This window comes from Myotis davidii, unplaced genomic scaffold (assembly GCF_000327345.1).
Source record: "Myotis davidii unplaced genomic scaffold, ASM32734v1 scaffold378, whole genome shotgun sequence".
NCBI lineage: Eukaryota > Metazoa > Chordata > Mammalia > Chiroptera > Vespertilionidae > Myotis > Myotis davidii.
Genome location: NW_006290631.1, coordinates 2,087,234 through 2,107,344, shown reverse-complemented (window position 1 = coordinate 2,107,344; position 20,111 = coordinate 2,087,234).

Here is a 20,111-nt window from a genome sequence, read left to right as displayed (position 1 = left end):
CGTCCCGCCTTTTTCCGAGGCCTGTTCCTTGACGTCCCCTCCCCTGGGACCCACCCTTCACTCTCATAATGCACGTTCCATCATCCCCAAATCTACATGCACTGATGTCCAAGTGCCTCTCAACTTGGCTGCTCATTAGCATCACCAGGAAGCTTTTTAAAGGAACCTTTGTTGCCTGGGGCCAAGCCCAGAGTCTCAGATTAATGTGGTGACAGGCAGCACCCAGCCATCAGGACTTTTTATAAACTCTAGACAGGTCTCACACAGTCAATTTGAGCTGTGCAAGGGACCACCATCCGGCAGAAGGTCAGCGGTTTGGGTGGGTGGGGGAGGGAAAGTATCTGAAGACAGTCCCCAGCACTGTCCATTGCTCTTTGCCTGCACATGGATTCAAAAAGTGCATGCAGAAGGCCATCGGGAAGGGTTGAAGTCTTTTTATAGACACTCTACGCAGAGCCGTTTCTGACCTCTGGAATGGCGGTGTGGCCTCCATCAGATCTGGGATGACGGAGCAGCCGCCAACATCACGTTCAGCAGTTGGCCCATCCCATAACAAAGATGGGTTTACAGGAAAGTACAGGGGCCTGAGTCCAGACAAGTCCAGTCTGGCTTGGCCCTGGAAACAGCATGATAACTGCTCCTCTCCCCCCACCCGCCCCACCACCAACCTCTCCACATGTCCAGGAAACTTAGCAAGGCCCTGCAGCACACTGGTTACCTACATGGGCCCCTGATCTAGGCTACTTGGGTTCAAATCCCAGCTCTGCCCCTTACTAGTCATGTGAACTCAGATGGGTTACTTAACCCCTCTGTACTGTTTTCTTGTTTGTAAGGTGGAAATAATAACAGGGTCTATATCTTAGGATTGTTTTAAAAATTAAATAGGTTGGTACCTGAGCAGAGGGTGGCACTTGGATGTGCTCAATACATATCTCCTCTCCTTATTCGGGGGAAAGCTCACATAGTGCTGGAATGAGTGGGGACCTGAAGACCTGGCTTTTCATCCCAGCTCCATCTTTATCCAGCTGTGTGCTCCGGGATAGGTGACTCACTTCTCTGCGCCTAGGACACTCCATTCCAAGATGAGGGGTGGGACTACCTCCCTGACTCTAAAATCCTCCATGGGTCCCCATTGTCCTCATGATAAAGTCCCAGTTCCCTCACTTGGCCTGTAATGCCATTGGTGTCCCCAGCCCCTGCCCATTTCTTGGCTGGTTAAGAGGTCTTATAAAGCATGTTATAAATATGTGACTCTCATGTCCCTCTCTGCTCAGAGGTTTCCCATGGCTTCTCCTGAAACCCATAGTAAAACCCAAGGCACTTTGCACAGCTTGGGGGGCCCCACAGCCTGACCTCAGCTCCTGCTGCTCTCCCTCTCCACCCCTGCACACAGCTCTCTGGCCTCTTGGTTATTCCCAAGATGCCACCCTCTCCTGCCTCAGGCCCTTTACACCTGCTATTCCCTCTGCCTGGAACTTTCTCTCAGAAAACTGCTTGGCTCAGGCTCACCTTTTTCTGGTCTCTGTTCAAGAGTCCAGAGACACTATAATAAATAACAAATAACGAAGTCATGGATTTTATGACATGAGGGGTGGGCAAGGGACACACATGAAACCGAACCAAAAAAGATGGAGAATAATTATGAAACCACAATTCATTAACTTCATGAGACAGCCTGGCATGCTTCCTCAGCTGCAGCACGAGAAAGACCAGGGTGGGCTGGAGTCGTCCTGGAAGCTTGGAACTATGAAAAAGGTCTTTCCTGACCACCTTACCTACGTGCCACGCTGCCCGAGTGCCCTGCCTGACACTTATGAACAGCCCTGCTGTCCCTGATGGGTCACGTATTTGCTTCTATGTGTCTCCCCTCCCGCCGCGTGGCCCACGAGAGCAGGAACCTTGTTGGGCTCCGCCGTGCCCAGCTCTTGCAGCCACACTGTGCGCCTCCGAGGTGCTCGGAAACTGTTGAATGAGGAAGGATGCAACTTGTCTCCTGGAGGAAGTTGTGTTTTTGTAAAGAACTCCCAATGAAAACGTATCTGAACCTAAAGGGATGAACCTCTTTTACAGGTGATGTCAGGCATGGGGGCAGACGGATGGGGGCAGACGGATGGGGAAGATATTGTAGGAGCAGTGGGGACATTCCCTGCCTAGGTCCTCAGACCAGGACACAAGGACAATCCCCACACCTGTGAGCACAAGGAGAAGAGACCTTGGGAAACCATTTAGCTCAGCCTCCATCTCACCGGAAGACTAAGCCTTGAGCTTAGGCCTAATGGCTGGTCCTAAGAAGCCTCAGCCATGGAGACAGCATCCAGGCTCACCACGCTCACCCTGCCCACCATGAGACCGCCCGGCACTGGGAGGCCACGAGAGGCTGGTGGCCGCCTGGGCTCTCCCGCTGTGGGCAGGACGCCTCTCATTACTTCTTACTTCTGCTCCGCATGACTTGAACACTTGGTGGCTTCCAAAATGAAGCCACGTGGTTTGATGGCAGATCTCTGGGGGGAAATGCGGTCCTTTAAGTGTCCTCACGACTGTTCTGAAAATAGAGTCCCTTTTATTCAAAGCTTAATTCAGTTAATGTTCCCAATAAAAATGAATAATCGAATGCGTAAGCGGATTCTCGCAGGCGGTGCTGACAGTGTTCCTCTGCGCTATTTAAAGGCCCTGCCTGGGCAGAGCGGAGCCCGGCTTTCCCTGAACCTCCTTTAGTCCCGCCCCGAGGCGCTGCGCTGATTTCCCCTGGGCACAGTGAGTCCGGGAGGGACGGCCAGGAGCCGCCCATCCATCCAGGCTCCCAGACTTGTGTCCTTTGTCCAGACCAAGCTGGTCTGGGGGACCCAGGAGACGCCAGGGCCTCCTGAGGCTTCCAGGGAAGTAGAAGGGTGGGCAGGGCACACACAGGAAACAGAACAAAGCAAGACAGCGAAGAGCTACGCAGTCACAGCAGATACAATTGAGTTACTTTAGGAGACAGCCTGGGCCTGCTTCCCGAGGGGAAAAATCAGGGTGGGCTGGCGTCATTCTGGAAGCTTTAAGGCCCAACTCGAAACTCAGTTCTCGGAAGCCTTCTGCCCCCTGGAAGGACTCTCCTCTGTTTCCTCTGCACTGGTCCCAGTCCGCACCCTGGAGAGGCACTGAGCCGCCACCACCTTTTCTTGCGATTATTTAGGTACCAGGTGAATCACCCCCAGGAAACCTGCTCTGGCCCGGAAGGGGGGTGTGAGCAGGGAAGCGGGGGAGGGGGGAGCCTGTCTGTGCTCCATGGCTCCCCGATCTTCCCTTCACTGTGTCCCAGAGCACAATGTAGCAGGATTTGCTGGTTATTCATCTGTGTCCCTCACCAGGCCTACTGTGCTTCCATTTAGTCCATCACCAGATGCCCCCAGCACAGTGCAGTGCTTGGACCATTTCAGGCCCTCAATCAATATTGGTTGGATGAAGTAATCTCCCCTGCTAGACTGCAGTGTCCTAGATACACAGGGCCACGTTTTATACTCTTCGTATTCTTACCTGTACCTATCACAGTATTAGCACTCTGTTAACTAATTGTTGGCTGAATGAATGAGTGGATAAATGAGTGAATTAATTAATTAACCAATTAACTAATTAATGGAAGACTTCATAGCAGACATGGGACTTGAACTGGGCCTTCAGGATGAGGCAAGCCAGAACGTTCCAGGAGGAATGACTGTGATTAAGATTTTATTAGTCAGTTATTGTGGTCCAACTCCGCTGATAGGACCTCTCATATTAGACCTGATTAACAATGGGAAAATCCACCCAGAGGCACAGTAGAGAAAGTAGGCCTGCCACCTCAATTCCAGGTCTGCACCAGCTATGTACACACGCAGGGCTCATCTTTCTATCCTCAGAGCCCAGCACAGTGCCTGGCACATGGTAGGCTCCTCATAAATATGTGTTCAGTGGGATCTAATGTGTCTAACTCACTCTTAAGTATCTTGCAACACACAAGATTGGGACATCCAAGACGGTAGGTTTAGGGGAAATGTGTGCAGAAACAGAAACCCAAGCAACAATGCCCCAGGCTGCTGGGCTAGATTCGCAGCCAACAATTCTGCAGAAGTAAAAGGAGCCTGAGTCTCAGGTAGGCACCGAGTCTTGTCGGGCACAAGCTGTATAACGTCTGTTCTGGAGGCCTGTCACACACCAGCCCCCGGGGTGAGCGCTGTCCCCTTGCAGCTGAGCGGTGAGGGGTCCAGCCCAGCCCCTCATGGCTGACAGACAACCCAAGTGAGGGTGGACGGGCAGAGCGGCGTCTGGGTGGGAGACAAGGTCCTAGCAAAGGGAGACACACAATTCAAAGCATAAAGGAGGTGCCCGGAGGCCTCACAAGGCTCGTCCATCTTGGTGAGCAGTGGGCCACCCTGGTTCCCAGAATTGTGACATCTCATTTCTCCCAGAGAATCTAATCCATAGGTAGTTTTAGCTGGAATATTCCAAATGCAGGTCAGTGGCTGCAAAGGGAGGTCAAACGATTGGATAAGAAACCCGAGTGCTTTGTGTCATAAAAAACTCATTACACATTTTATTTATTGATTAGAGAGAGAGAGAGAAAGAGAGAGAGAGAGAGAGAGAGAGAGAGACTAGGCTTTTGTCTCCCCATCCTCCAGTCTGCATTGCAGGGAAGTTCCTTTCCATTCACCAGATGATGTAGGTGCTTCTGGCAAGAGACCTCTCCCGGAAACTGGCTGCCATGTTCACCCAGCCTGGCGAGCAGCTGTGAGCCGGCCGCCACCTCCTATGCTCCTGTGTGACTGCGGGGACCTTGGGCAGGATCTCGGGGAGGCAGTCAGGTGGGGCCACCCTCATCCCAGTCCTATGGCCTGTCCCTGCCAGGAGTGCTCCAGTGGCTTCCAAGATGTGCTGTGAAGCCTTGCCCTGCCAGCCCAGGGACAGAGCCCAGCCGGCTCTCAGCCCAGGCTCCCAGCCCTCACGGCCCCTCTTCCAAACGGGTGGCCCAGGCTGCATCCCTGCGTCTTTCTTTAAGGACTAGAGCCTCCACCCCTTTCAGTGAACAATGGGAGCAGTTATAATGCCCTCCTCCCACTCCCTGGGACAAAGGACAGAATCCAGGGAGACATTGGGTGTGAGGTCCGGGCTGAACCACCAAGGGCTCCAGGTTTATTATTATTATTACTATTATTACTATTATTATTATTATTACCTCTGCTCCACTGACAAAGAAAGGGGGAAGGACATCGTGTGCTCAGACAAAGGTGAGGCCTGGCTGGGATGGTTTGTCCTCTTTCAGCAGCTCTGCAAGCAGGGCCTCTGGAAGCAGGGCCGAGAGAAGCAGGCCCATGGGAAGCGGGGCTGCAGGAAGCAGGCTCAGTCCATAGCACAGAGGTGGTGCAACTGCCTATGAGAGGGGAACGGCCTGAACTGAGGGCCATGCCACAGGGTGACTGGGCCTCTCAGGAACCAGGCAGGTGAGCTGAGCAGGAGGCTGTGGGACAACAGGCCACTTGCAGAAGCCTCCCAGCTCGTTCCCGGGTCTGGTCGGGATGGACCAGGCCTAGCGGACGCCTCACAGTGCGGACCAGGCTGGATGGGAAACAAGGCTCCCCCAGAGACCCAGGTCCTCAGAGGCCTGTCCCAGCCTGTCCTCCCCATGGAGGAGTCAGCACCCTCTCAGGGGCAGGAGATATGTCACAGTGAACTGAAACACCCAGTGGAGCACCCTGGGGGCTGTCCTGGAGCTGTGAGGACGCGAAGGGGAGTGGGACACGTGTCCTGCTCTCTAGGTGATTCCAGGGGAGAAGGGTGGAGGGAGGTGGCTGCCCCTGGGGTGGAATGTGAGTTGACCGGAGTGCACCAGGAGCGAGGGCACTGGGACGTCCCCTCCTATGTGGGGTCAGGAAGGCCATGTGGAGGGGTTGGCATGTCCAAGGGTCAGTACTGAGCATTGGTTCAGCCCTCAGGCTGGGTTCTGGTCTTGACTGGGCCCTCCTACAAGCGACTGAACTGCCCCAGCATGCATTTCCCATCTGTAAAATGGGGAAGGGATATACAGGGCCATGAAGTGGCTATGATGATGGAGTGTGGGCACGCACACAGCATACAGCAGGGTGTCTGTGCAGAGTCCCAGTCGCCACTAGCTACCGTGAAGGATGGGTGGGATGTGACCTCACAGAGGTGTGGGGGAGGGGAAGGTGCAGGAGGAGGATACAGATCCATTCCGTTCATCAGTTTAGGTTTGTGCTATTCAAGTTAAAATCTCATTTTAAGTAACCAAGAAAGTTTCTATTAAAGAACTCTAGTGAAGGAATGTTTTTGCAAAATAAAAATTCGTTTTTAAAAAGTGAAGAATCCGTTTTCCTGTTTTCAAGTCTGAGTTTCATGTAGTGGATTCGGCACACATTAAGGATGCTGTGCTAAGAGCTGTGGCAATCCAGGGAGATCTGGTAGTCTCCACCCTGAAGGAGTCTGCTAGTAACAAGTTCAAGTGCATAGGTCCTGTGGGGGAGGAAGGCCAATGGATGTCAGGAAGCCTAGCAAGGGCCCTCTCTCAGATCTCTCCCAGGCACTGCTAAGAATGGATCTTTCACCCCCCTCCCCCCAGAACCCAGAGCATAGAGCAGACCAGCTTCTTTGGCTGAGATCAAGGGCAAACGGGTCACTGCTTACTAAGGTGGCCTCTACTAACCAGCAGCTGGCGGTGAGCATGAGAGGTCTGGTGAGAAATTCCGAGACCCCAGGGCAAAGCTGTCCCAACCAGCCTTCCTTCGCTGAATTTAAAATTAACAGCCCAGCTGCAAAGAGAGTATTTGTTCTGTGTTCACAGGGAAATGGCCTGTGCAGATCTGACCTTGGCTCTGACTCTCACCCCTCCCCCACAGAGGGAACCACAGAAAACATTAACCCTCCGTCTACCGTACTATTGCTCTTCAGCAAAAGGCAGTCCGCTCCTTGCATGGGGTTAGCAGAAGGGGCTGCGGCGTGTCCCAGCAATCACTTACTGAGCTACCCGCACTCCGTGAGAGGCTCGTCATGCTCTGAGATAGATTCTTTCATGATCCCCATTTTACAGATGGGGAAACTGAGACTTTGCAAGGTTCGGAACCTAACAGTCATACAGCTATAGCGAAGCAAGTGAGGGATGTTCGTCAGAGCTGGACACCAAAGCCTGTCATTTTAAATATGGCTCCACCAACGCCCAACCCAGTGCTGTGTTTTAAGAATCCCCCAAGAGGCTCTGACATGTTTCCTTAGAACCCCTTCTGAGTCAGAATAACAGAACTGTGTGTGCAGAAGAGGGTTGGAAACTCAAAGCCTTGGGGGTGTATCTGGTCAGGAAATATATTGGCTAGAAGAATTTTTTAATATAAAACTTTAAATTAGATGTCTGGCCTGCCATGTATCCTCTGCCTTCTATCTGGCTTTTTCCACATTCATTACTTGGCTGGCTCCAGGAAGCACTTAAATCTGTGACCTCAGGGGGTACTTTGGGGCTGTCTCGCCTGCATGAGAACTCAGACCAAGGAGTCAGCCAAACTGATGTGACTCCTACCCTTCCCCTCATCCACTCACTTTGTCTCTCCCTGCAAAGGACTAGGCATCCCAGCCAGGCCAGCGCCTGTTCCTGAGGCAGAAGTGCACGGAGTGTGGGCAGCTCCAAGGGGAGCCAGGCTGCCAGCACTAACCCCACAGTCTTCACCAAACAGTCACCCACAAGGCCTGGCATTGACCAAGGCCCTGGGCTCAAGGCTGGGTCACTGTCACTCGGCCCAAGAAACTGCAAACCCAAGGCAGCTCCCTCCCATCCCCAGTTTTAAGTCCATGCCAACAGCAGCCGAGGTGAGGCCTCCAGTCCAAGAGAGGGACTAGCTGGTCCCCTGGGCGTCCTAAGGGCTGTGGGCACCCCTTTGTTCACCACATGTCCCTGGACCAAATCTGAGGCAGCCTTGTTTCATGAAACAACTTCGTGTTGGGAAACTGATATAGAGAAAAAGAGTGTGAGTGTGAATGCGTGTGTGTGTGAGTGTGAATGCGTGTGTGTGAGTGTGTGTGTGTGTGTGTGAGTGTGTGTGTGTGTGTGTGTGTGCGTGTGTGTGTGAGTGTGTGAGAGTGTGTGTGAGTGTGTGAGTGAGTGTGTGTGAGTGTGTGAGTGTGTGTGAGTTGTGTGAGTGCGTGTGTGTGTGAGTGTGTGTGAGTGTGTGTGTGTGTGTGTGAGAGAGTGTGTGTGTGTGTGAGTGTGTGTGGGAGTTGTGTGAGTGTGTGTGAGTGTGTGTGAGAGTGTGTGAGTGTGTGTGAGTGAGAGTGTGTGTGTGTGTGAGTGTGCGTGTGTGTGTGAGTGTGTGAGAGTGTGTGTGAGTGTGTGAGTGAGTGTGTGTGAGTGTGTGAGTGTGTGTGAGTTGTGTGAGTGCGTGTGTGTGTGAGTGTGTGTGAGTGTGTGTGTGTGTGTGTGAGAGAGTGTGTGTGTGTGTGAGTGTGTGTGGGAGTTGTGTGAGTGTGTGTGAGTGTGTGTGAGAGTGTGTGAGTGTGTGTGAGTGAGAGTGTGTGTGTGTGTGAGTGTGCGTGTGTGTGTGAGTGTGTGAGAGTGTGTGTGAGTGTGTGAGTGAGTGTGTGTGAGTGTGTGAGTGTGTGTGAGTTGTGTGAGTGCGTGTGTGTGTGAGTGTGTGTGAGTGTGTGTGTGTGTGTGTGAGAGAGTGTGTGTGTGTGTGAGTGTGTGTGGGAGTTGTGTGAGTGTGTGTGAGTGTGTGTGAGAGTGTGTGAGTGTGTGTGAGTGAGAGTGTGTGTGTGTGTGAGTGTGCGTGTGTGTGTGAGTGTGTGAGAGTGTGTGTGAGTGTGTGAGTGAGTGTGTGTGAGTGTGTGAGTGTGTGTGAGTTGTGTGAGAGTGTGTGTGTGAGTGTGTGCGTGTGAGTGTGTGTGTGTGTGTGTGTGTGTGTGAGTGTTGAGGTGGGGAAACAAGGAAGGAAACAAACAAAACAAAACAGCCCAATTCAAAAGACATGTGGTTTTCTTCTTGTGGTCTGATGCAAGGGTTTGGTGGTTTCAGTAAAACCCTGAGCCCAGACTGTGGGGCAGTTAAAGACGAGGCAGGGCTGGGGAGAGCCCTGAGAACAAAGAGTCGATTGAGGGTGCCCTGCCCAGGGGTACAGGCAGCAAGCGGGCGGGGCGTCTCCCCTCACCTGTGGAATCCCACCCCTGGGAGCAGGCTGCTGGTCTACCCACAAAGCTGGCACCGGCATGACTCACAGGGGAGCTCCTCCTCCTCGGAGAGGGCACTGCCAGGGGCAGTGCTGTACAGGGAAGCTTCAGAGAGAGTGTGCTGTCACATGAGAGCCAGACTTGGGAGTCAGAAAAGAAAATCTCCCCTGAGAAAGGACTGCAATGAGGATACAGGTTCCGCTTCTGGGAGCCACTAGTACTGACTCGGAACTCGAACCAGGTCTCTCACAGCCCCAACTTTGCAAGATTCTAGACGCTTTGTTAGGGAGGCCGCCTTTCTTCCTGCTTCCAGGCTCAGCAACATCAAGTTTATATTGTACTTATTTGATGGGCACCATTCTAAATGCCACTGAGTCATTGAATCCTCACAAGGTCATGAAATAGGTCCTATTGTTTTATAGATAAGGAAACCGAAGCAAGAGTGGATGACTGACTTACTGGACTATGAGTCCAGGCAGTGAGCTCTGGCATCCGTGCTACTAGGGATATTCTGGTTCATCTGGGGAGGACGAGAATGCCCAGGACGAGGCCAAATATGAGATTCCAAGGCACAGACCCTGCAGCCATTCCCTTCCTTCGGGCCTCACCCCTTCCTCACTGCCCCCCTCACCACACACACACACATGCATAAGAAGATACCCATGGCCCAGGGAGGTCTGTCCCCTGGTTTCCTGCCCTAGAGGAGGGCAGGAAGGCCCACCTGGCCCCTTCTGAGAGGTAAGGACTAGGCCAGGGGTGGGCAAACTTTTTGACTCAAGGGCCACAATGGGTTCTTAAACTGGACCGGAGGGCCAGAACAAAAGCATGGATGGAGTGTTTGTGTGAACTAATATAAATTCAAAGTAAACATCATTACATAAAAGGGTATGGTCTTTTTTTTTTTTTTTTAGTTTTATTCTTTTCAAACGGGCCGGATCCGGCCCGCGGGCCATAGTTTGCCCACGGCAGGACTAGGCTCTGGCAAAGGTGTGAGCAGGACATGTCAGACCCCTACTGTGCAAAGCAGCCTTTGAAGCAAACCTCTAACTTGGAATTTTCCAGTAAACTGTGATTTTACACGTATTGGAAACCACATTGGCTTTCGCTATTGTTGCTGGAAACCTCTTATAATGGCCATAGAAGAATCATCCCAGAGCTACCATCAACCCAACTAGGGTGGCTCTCGCCACAACTGAAATGAAGGTAATGGAACTGGACACCAACACACACCTATTGGATTTCCTTCCAGCCACCCCAGGTGCTGTGGGAACTAACTGCACCCCTGCACCCGGCCCCACACTCCCTCCCACCCCAGCAGCCTCCTGAGATCACAGAGCCTGTTAAAGCCAACAGGGGCCTTGGTGGCCATGTGAGATCCCATGAAGCACTGCAACTGGTGGAAAGAGAACATTAGAGTCTCAAAGGCCAGCAGTTTGGAGCCCATCGCTTACACTCTCTGAAACATCAACAAAAATACCCACCAGGGGGGCTCCTGTTGGAATTCAAAGAGGCTCTGTTCACAGAGCAGGGGGCACGGTGCCTGGTACAGGATAGGTGCTGGGTAAGGATCCTCAGTGACCATCCAGACCCACACCCGAGTTTATTGATAAAGATACTGAGCCTGGGAAGTGATGTTAAATAATATAATACGTGCCTAGCATTTTGATGAGCACTTTGCATATATTTCCTTATTTGTTCCATGAAATAAGACAAAGAATCACCTGAGACTTATAGAGATGAAGGGACTTTCTCAAGGTCACCCTGGCCAGTAAGTGGCCAAGCTCAGAGTCATAGACTGGAAAAGAATGGACAAGGGATGGGTCCAGAGATCGTTTCTGTGTGTCTGGCACCTAACAGACTAAAAATTGGGATGAATCAATGAAAGGATGAATCTTAAAAATGAGCCAGGAAAGTCTGGGTTCAGAAACACGCTTGTTAAGTAGTATCATTGCCGTATCACCCACAGCCCTGCCACCACCAAGGAGACCCATGCTGTGCATTTCCTGGGACTGACATGTGTCACAGGAGCTTCACTGGCAAAGGATCTGCTTGTTTGGGGGGGGGGGAGTTGGGAAGAGGGGGGGGCAAATACGTTTGCATAATAGAGATAAATCCATAAGGTAATGGATGCTCAAACCTGATATTTTGTACCCAGATACTATCACTATATGAACACCCTCCAGTCTGCTGGCCACTCAGGGACGCAGGGAGAGACTGCCAGGCCCTGTTCTGAATTAGAGCTCTACAGACCGAGTTACTAGGAGGGATGGGAGTGTCCCTATCTGACTTGTCTAAAATCTGGACCTCCCCGCATAGGAGCATTTAGGGTGTCCAGTACAATGCACCAATGATCATTATGGCTTCAGGAAGCACCAGTGAGAAGAAGAGTGTGTCCAAGAGGGTTTTGAGAGGTAAATTTTAAGAAAAGAAGGTTCTATACCAGTGATGGCGAACCTATGACACGCGTGTCAGAGGTGACACACAAACTCATTTTTTTTGGTTGATTTTTCTTTGTTAAATGGCATTTAAATATATAAAATAAATATCAAAAATATGTCTTTGTTTTACTATGGTTGCAAATATCAAAACATTTCTATATGTGACACGGCACCAGCGTTAAGTTAGGGTTTTTCAAAATGCTGACACGCCGAGCTCAAAAGGTTCGCCATCACTGCTCTATACCATGCCTGATGGCTTGTGCTGCAGCCAATGAAATTTGATTTTGTTGTTGTTGTTGTTGTTTCTCTTACTATGTGTGGTAAATTCAAGAAATATAGAGCAGTAGGAAAATTGGAGGAAAGAGAATGAGAGAAGCTTTATACTGTGATGCCTCAGGGCCAGAACTTGTAGAGAACATCCAGAGATGGCATCTACTCCAAAGATTTTAAAATGCATACAAATCAAACCGATAAAATGGCAATTACCATGTACTTAAGGCACCACTCAATTGTCTCTCGCAAAGACCTGGCACTTAGGAGGCCAAGTGGGAAGCATGAGTCTTTTTTTTTTCACAGTAGCTGAGGCGTGAGTGGAAATGCTAAGGCTTTCTGTGGAAATTCCAGATCTTTTTCTTTTCCTTTTAAATACTTTATGTTTGGAGGCATTTTAGCTACACAGCAAAACTGAACAGGAAGTAGAGAGTTCCCATATACACCATGCTCCCACACATGCACAGCCTTGCCCTATATCAACATCCCCCAGCAAAGTGGTCCATTTGTTACAATTGATGAACTTGCATCCACACGTCAATGTCACCCAAAATGATAGTTTAGATTAGGGTTCACTCTTAGTGTTGTACATTCTGTGAGTTTTGACAAATGTATAATGACATGTATCTACCTTTATAGCATCATATACAATAGTTTTACTGTCCTCAAAATATCCTGTGCTCCACCCATTTATCCCCTCTCTCTCCCTTAACCCTTGGCAACCACTCATCATTTTACTGTTTCCATGGTTTTAGGTTTTCCAAAATGCCATGTAATTGAATTTATACTGTATGTAGCCATTTCAGTTTCGCTTCTTTCACTAAAGTAGCATGCATTCAAGGTTCCTCTATGTCTTTTCCTGGCTTAACAGCTCATTTCCTTTTAGCACTAAATAATATTTCATTGTCTGGATTTATCACAGTTTATCCATTCACCTACAGAAGGACATCTTGTTTGCTTCCAAGTTTTGGCAACTATGAATAAAGCTGCTATAAAAATTTATATGCAGGTTTTGTGTGGGCATAAGTTTTCAACTCCTTTAGGCAATCACACAGAGCTATTGCTGGATCACAGGGTAAGAGTGTGCTTAGTTTTGTGAGAGACTACCAAACTGTCTTTCTAAGTGGCTGTGCCATTTTGCATTCCCACCAGCAAAGAATGAGAGTTCCCATGGCTCCACATCCTTGCCTGCTTTTGGTGCTGTCGGTGTTCTGGATTTTGGCCATTTTAATAGGTGTGTATTGGTATCTCATTGTTTTTTTTAAATTTGCATTTCCCTGATGGCATGTTGTAGAGCATCTTTTCATATGGTTTTTTGCCATCTGTATATCATCTTTGGTGAGGTGTCTGTTCATTTCCTTTGTCTGTGTCTTAACTGGGTTCAGGTTAATTAATTTGGGTTTCTTATTGTTGAGTTTTAAGTTTTTTTTGATATATTTTGGATAGAAGTCCTTCATCAGATACGTTTTAGCAAATTTTTCTCCAAATCTGTGGCCTGTCTTCTTATTCTCTTGACAATATCTTTCATAGAGTAGAAGTTTATAATATCAATAAAGTCCAGCTTTTCAATTGTTTCTTTCATGGATTGTGAAACATACCTGGGAGAAATCCCACTTGGTCATGTTTATACTTGTTTTATAAATTGTTGGATTTGATGTGCTAATATTTGTTGAGAATTGTTGCATCTATGTTCATGAGAGATATTCTGCAACAATAAGACAGAGCATCCCTATTATAAAAAGGGAAAGGCTATTTTTCTAGAATAAAATATATCTTACTCTACCTCATAAGGTGTTCATTCCCAAGTGTTCCTTCTGTCCATATCTACCATTCTAGTGCCTCCTAAGAACCCCTTGTGACCTGCCCTGCCTTTCAGACTCTAAGTTAACAGATTGAGACTTATTAAACACCCATGCCAGTAAGCAATGGACTTTTGGAAGACCTTCCAACACTGTGCCAGCTGTATGCTGGGACAGGTCAAGAACAGGGGTTTGTAACTCTTTTTATTCTATTTCAATTATGAAAATGGTGAGCATTTCCCATCATTTTGACACCAAATAGTTACTAAAGACACAACCATGTAGAGAGACTTGGTCTCTACCTCCACGAAAATCAGTAACCAGCAGACACCCAGTAACTGATAGAGTCCCACATAGTGAAGGCTCAAGTAATCCTATGGGTTTCTACTTGCAGTCATCCGAGTAGTAGACATTGAAAAATAAGTACTTGTTTAGTAGCTGCTCAGTTTTTCTATACATATAGACAGACATACTACATACATAGTTGAATGTATGGATAAATGGTCCTTTCTCTATTAAACCCAGGAGGATCCCTCATATACCCAGGAGGCATCCAAAGGGGGCCTCAAAAATTGGATCCAGAAAAGTAGCCCAAAGGGATCAGCACAAGTGAAAATAGGTTATTACTAACCATTGCCTAATGATGGGACTACAACATGAAAATTTCATGAGGGGTTTTCAGAATTATAGATGACCCTCAGGCTCCATCTCTAGAGATTCTGACTCGGTGAAGGTGGTATAAGTCCTCAGTGTCTGTATTTTCTAAAGCTTCTGGGATTATTCTGATGCACAGTTGAGTTTGAGAACCATTGGGACATATTTCCAAGTCTAGGGGTCATTCCAGCAGGTGAAGGTCAGGAAACCACATAGGTCCAGGCAAAAAATGAGTATAAGACAGAAAACTTGCTTACAAGGTCCAGCAAGGGCAGAAAACAGGGCTCCTGGTATCCCATTAGTATAGAAATAGACCAGACCTCATGTTTGAAAATGACCTTGATTTGCTGGTGAGTGCTAAGGGAGTCATACATGACTCTAATAGTTTATTAAAGTAACATGGCTCTCAGAGTATTTAATGCTAATATCCTACTTTTCACCCTTGGTTCCCAATCATAGTACAACTCCCTCTGCAAAGAAATGAGTCTCTGGATGGAAGAGAAAGCATCTCAATATTCGCACAGTGAAAAGGACTGTGGGAATGTGAAGCTGTCACTGTAATGATTATCTCCTCCATTAAACCCCGAAAGGTCAACATTGTTGAGCTCAATCAGCTTAACTCTTCCTTATCTTGTCATTGGCATGTTCTGAGGCCATCAGAAGTTGGTGAAGGCGTCACTCTGGTTTTCTTTCACTGGCATCTGTCACGGTCCTGGCGCCACAACATCCAGCCCAGAACTGCAAGCCAGGCACCATCTCATGGGGAAAATGCATGCCCTTCAACTCCACTTAAGAATGTACACACACACATGCACACGCACACACACACACACACAGAATTCAATCATTATTATAGAATTGTACACTTGAAATCTATATAATTGTATTAACCAAGGTCACCCCAATAAAGGCAATGAAATTTTTTAAATTATTTTTTTTTTAAAAAAAGAATGTACACTATGCAGAAGCCATTGGCTTTATCCCTAATGAGTAAAAATTCAATCTAACTGGGAAAAGAATAAAATATATTTTTGAGATCAAGAAACTGCATTGGACTGTAGTCCTTTAAGAAAACCTATTCTGCTGAAGTCGAACTCTTCCCACTGCTTCGCAGCATGATCATACTTATCAGCAAAATTAAAAATCTACACTTTACAGAAGTTACCCACCAGGCTCCTCGAAACATGGGGCTATTCCTTGCTTTCCAGAAGCAGAGCTGCTGCATAAAACAAGGCACACCTGGATGTTTTTATGGACAATGTGAGCCCACTTATCTCCTAATTTATAATGGGTAGAGCTCTTGAAAGCAGCACAACTGCATCTGGCTAAACAGTCTCTCCAAGGTAACAATTACTCAGTAACACCAGCCTAATTTGCCCCTGATATCCTGAAGCTCAGTGCATCTATTCTAGACGCAGACCTGCCTCCTTGGATTTCCCTCCTGGCTCCCTTCCCAAGGCTCTGCCCGTCTCCTGAACATGGTGCTGCCACTGCTACAACCACCTCTGCAAGCGGCAGGAATCCAGGCTAAGCCCCAGGCCACAGAGCCAACACGTGCCATGTGAGGCGTCCTCCATTTCTGGACTTGGCTGAAATGCCATCCGCAGAGCATGGCATCTGCCTTTCTGAGCAGCTGGAGTGGAACCAGATAATGTGACACAGGGAACTTGGCATCCACTTTCATTAAAGGTGCATAACAACTTCTCCACATCTCTCCCTTTAGTGGACCCCTCTGAGGTCTAGTTCTTCCCTGAAATTCTTTTGAAGAAAATCTGATGTGAAGCATGAACCTGCAGACCAACTGAGTTGTACGTCTTTTCATGGCGTGTTACAAAGCAATGGCCAGTACAGTAACACACTGCATAGTTTCACATGCGTCATGGACTCTTCCCATTTTTTTTCACCCTCCTCCTCCTGGTCTTGCACTTTGCAATATTAACAACAGCAAGTTAACCCTTGCTTAATGCTCTGCTTTCTAGAAAGCACAGGCTGAACCAATTGTCCAAGACAGGTTCTAGAAACGAATTTGTGAGATGGAATTAGGGAGCTGGATGGTCCACTTTCTGAAAGAAATAGGTGCTGCATCGCTGGTGGTGAGTGGAATGGTAATGATCTCTTGGAATGTGGTAGACTCATGATTTCTTCAACTTCCACTGTAGTTAATTGGGATAAGGTATAGGTGGGGGGAGGTTAAGGCCTTGGGAGATCACGTGGTCACGGCACTGAACCAATATAGAAACAATGTTCATTGCAAGGTCTGTGGATTAGGATGGCTAGTTGTGACAGCATTAAAGACATTTAAATAAATAACGAGCTCAGGGAAGTCAGTCTAAGGCACACTGTAAAATCCAGATACCCTCCATGGCAGTATTACAGGAATTCTTCATTTCCCGCAACCTAAGGGAAGACTGTGCTGGAAATCAGGGCAAGGGTCTGGTTCTAAGGGTTGCAGAGCTGCCATAGAGGTGAAACACAGAACCTGGAAAGTATTCTGACAGGTCAGAGCATGGGACTCTGAGTCCTGGGATGGAGACGTGTAGATGAATGTACCTGAGCAGCTTGAAACTCTAAGTTCCCCTAGGCCAGTGATGGCGAACCTTTTGAGCTCGGCGTGTCAGCATTTTGAAAAACCCTAACTTAACTCTGGTGCCGAGTCACATATAGAAATGTTTTGATATTTGCAACCATAGTAAAACAAAGATTTATACTTTTGATATTTATTTTGTATATTTAAATGCCATTTAACAAAGAAAAATCAACCAAAAAAATGAGTTCGCGTGTCATAGGTTCGCCATCACTGCCCTAGGCCCTCCTTCCCAGAGAGGCCGCACCTTCACCTTTGCCAGAGGGGACTACACTGCCTGCCTGGATGATGTGCAGTGGCCTCACCGGAAGCAGGACAAGCTAGCCTGCACCAACCCTCCTTGTCTCCCAACTGATAGCCAAAGTCAAGTTTCAGCAAACTCAGCTAGAGAAGCAAAATCACTTCCAGGAAGGAAAGGTCTAGATAGGAAAGAGATTACAAAACCTCGCAAGAACTGGGGAATACAGATGGAAGTGAATATTGAAAATGCTGGGCCCAGAGGGGGCAGATTATATGACTGCATTGAGGGGAATTCATTGACATGGGCAATTCATTTATGACATACATTAATTTGTGTCAAAAACACCTGGCCTGGCCCGCGTGGCTCAGTGGTTGAGCATCAACCCATGAACCAGGAGGTCATGGTTTGATTTCCGGTCAGGAAACACGCCTGGGTTGCGGGCTCTGTCCCAGTGTGGGACATGCAGGAGGCAGCTAATCAATGATTCTCGTCATTGATGTTTCTATCTCTCTCCCTCTCCCATCCTCTCTGACATCATATATTTAAAAAGAACACCTGAATAGTTTGCTGGGCTGGCTGCTTGATGCCTGGATCCACAAGGAACTACAGTGAACAAAGTGGAGATGCCAGAATCACCTTGGCACAGAGGTAAAGAGAGCAGAAGGCTTAGGGAAGAGGGAATACTAAACATGAAGTTACCATGTATGGTCCAAGGACCACTCAGAGGTCATACTCTTCACCAAGGCAACAAAAATGCTTTGGTGGGGAAGATGCCAACACCTTCAAGAAGTTCGGTAGTGGCTTTCACAGGCACAGGAACCAACACAGTTACTTATTAGGCAGCCAGTTGGAGTGGCAGTCAGGGTTCCTTGATCCACAAGGATCTCTGGCAATAATTAATTGATTAATGGGAGTGAGATAGATTGACAACCAGTCAGAGTGCCATTGTCCTATAAAATAAAGAGGTAATATGCAAATTGACCATCATGCCCTTGCACAAGATGGCCACCCCCATGTGGGCACAAGATGGCAGCCACAAGTTGGCTGGCAGGGGACCAGGCCAGCAGGGGAGGGCAGTCAGGGGTGACTGGGCCATCAGAGAAGGGGTCCCAGATTGGAAGAGGGTGCAGGCTGGGCTGAGGGACACCCCACCCCCCTTTTGTGCAACAGGCCTCTAGTATTTATATAAACAGGAATATACCTAGATTGACAAATGGATCAGAGCCAGGGTCGGCACCCATTTTCTGAAGACTAGCCCAGCACAGCCTTACTGCACACTCTGTTTTCCCAGCCCTGCTTATGCTGCAGACAAATGGCCAGTCATCTTTTTATTATAAGTGAAGCCCCATTAGAATTCACATTTCTGAAAACAACACCGAAACCCTCTTCCAAACACTCTTCACCTTACAGCACTGGGACTGGGCACAGGCATAACTGAAACGGTGTGGCCATGAGTTTTGTTAGAACAGAATTCTGCTGCATTTGGAATAAAGGGATGAAGAGGTCATGAAGGATGGCCAAAGCTACAGTATTCCACTCTGCACTCCTCAAAGTCAAACTTTGCAGAGTTTGTGAGAGCCATCTATGAACACAGGAAAAGGCATTTCAATAGGGTTTTGCAGTCTCCTTTCAAGATCCTTAATTGCTGCGCCCTCTTGTGGTGATGAATTGAATCTGATCTGTCTATTCCCAGACTTTGGAGAAATCGCAGAGGTATCATGCTAGAGCATGGGAACCTCACCCTGTGGAAGACCCAGGTAATCACATTCACACACAAACTGTAAGGCAGACTGAGATGGTGCAGGTGCAGGCCGCTGGCAGAGCCATCAGGGTACTCTGCCTGCAGGCAGACAGAGAGGTGACAAGGACCTGACTGCCAGAGAGGGGTTGGTGGGAGTGGAGAGGAACGGGAATTTCAATGGGGAACATCACAGGATTTGGAAGTGAACTCGAATGAGAGGAAAGAGGCAAAACAATGAAAGAATAGGTGAGGAACTCTCTCTCTCTCTCTCTCTCTCTCTCTCTCTCAATGCCAGACCACTGGCAACATCCAGGCTACTTTTCCTCTCAAAGATATAAACAGTACACAACTCTGCAGGGCAATTTGAAGTCAGCACCATCCTCTTCTACCATGCTGCCTTCCCCTCATCTGTCTCCTTCATCTCTCATCCCTGCACTGGCCAGAGAGGCTGGCCAACTAACTAAGCAAAGAAACGGTAGAGGGGCAACATCTGAAATCTTGTGCCCACTACTCTAATGTCTGAGTCCTTCTCCCTTCCACCCACAGAGATTCACTCCTTGAGAAAAGCCTTTTCTGGGCTTCAAAGTAGAATACAAGTAGATCAAGGAAAAGGTAGCACCTTTTCTCCGAAAAAGGAAAAACTGGATTAAGCAAAGATAAGTAGCTTTCTATAAGGACTTAGCAGAGCCTTACGTCCACTGCTGTGCTATGAAAAGCAGCTATAGGGGATTCTAGGGAGGCATTTCCAAAGGTTATGTGAGCATTGTAACCTACTTTCCAAAAGGCATCTTTGAAAGAGCTTCTCCAGAGTCCATCTGAGAAACATTTCCTTAAACAACTAGTAAGCTCATTCCTAGTTAGGTTCTGGCTACCAGAGGGCAGTTCCTTATAACAGAAAGAGGGCTGTTCTAGGTGCCAGAATGCCAGGGATTCCCCTCAGGTCTCCCTTCCCATGTGTGCCTTTGGTTAGTTCCCTTCATTTGGGGCGGATTCCATTTCTTCATCTGGAAAGTGAGAAGCTTGGAGAGATCTGTGGTTTCTGAGCGATTCCAGGGCCTCTTGGGACTTCACAGAGGAACCGCAACGGTTCCACAATAGCCATATAATTTCCATAAATTAAGAAAAGGTGAGCTCCCGAGGGAATCCCTTCATCTCTTTTAGCCTGTTTTATATTGAAGATTTACCAAAGATTTACTTCCCACCCCTC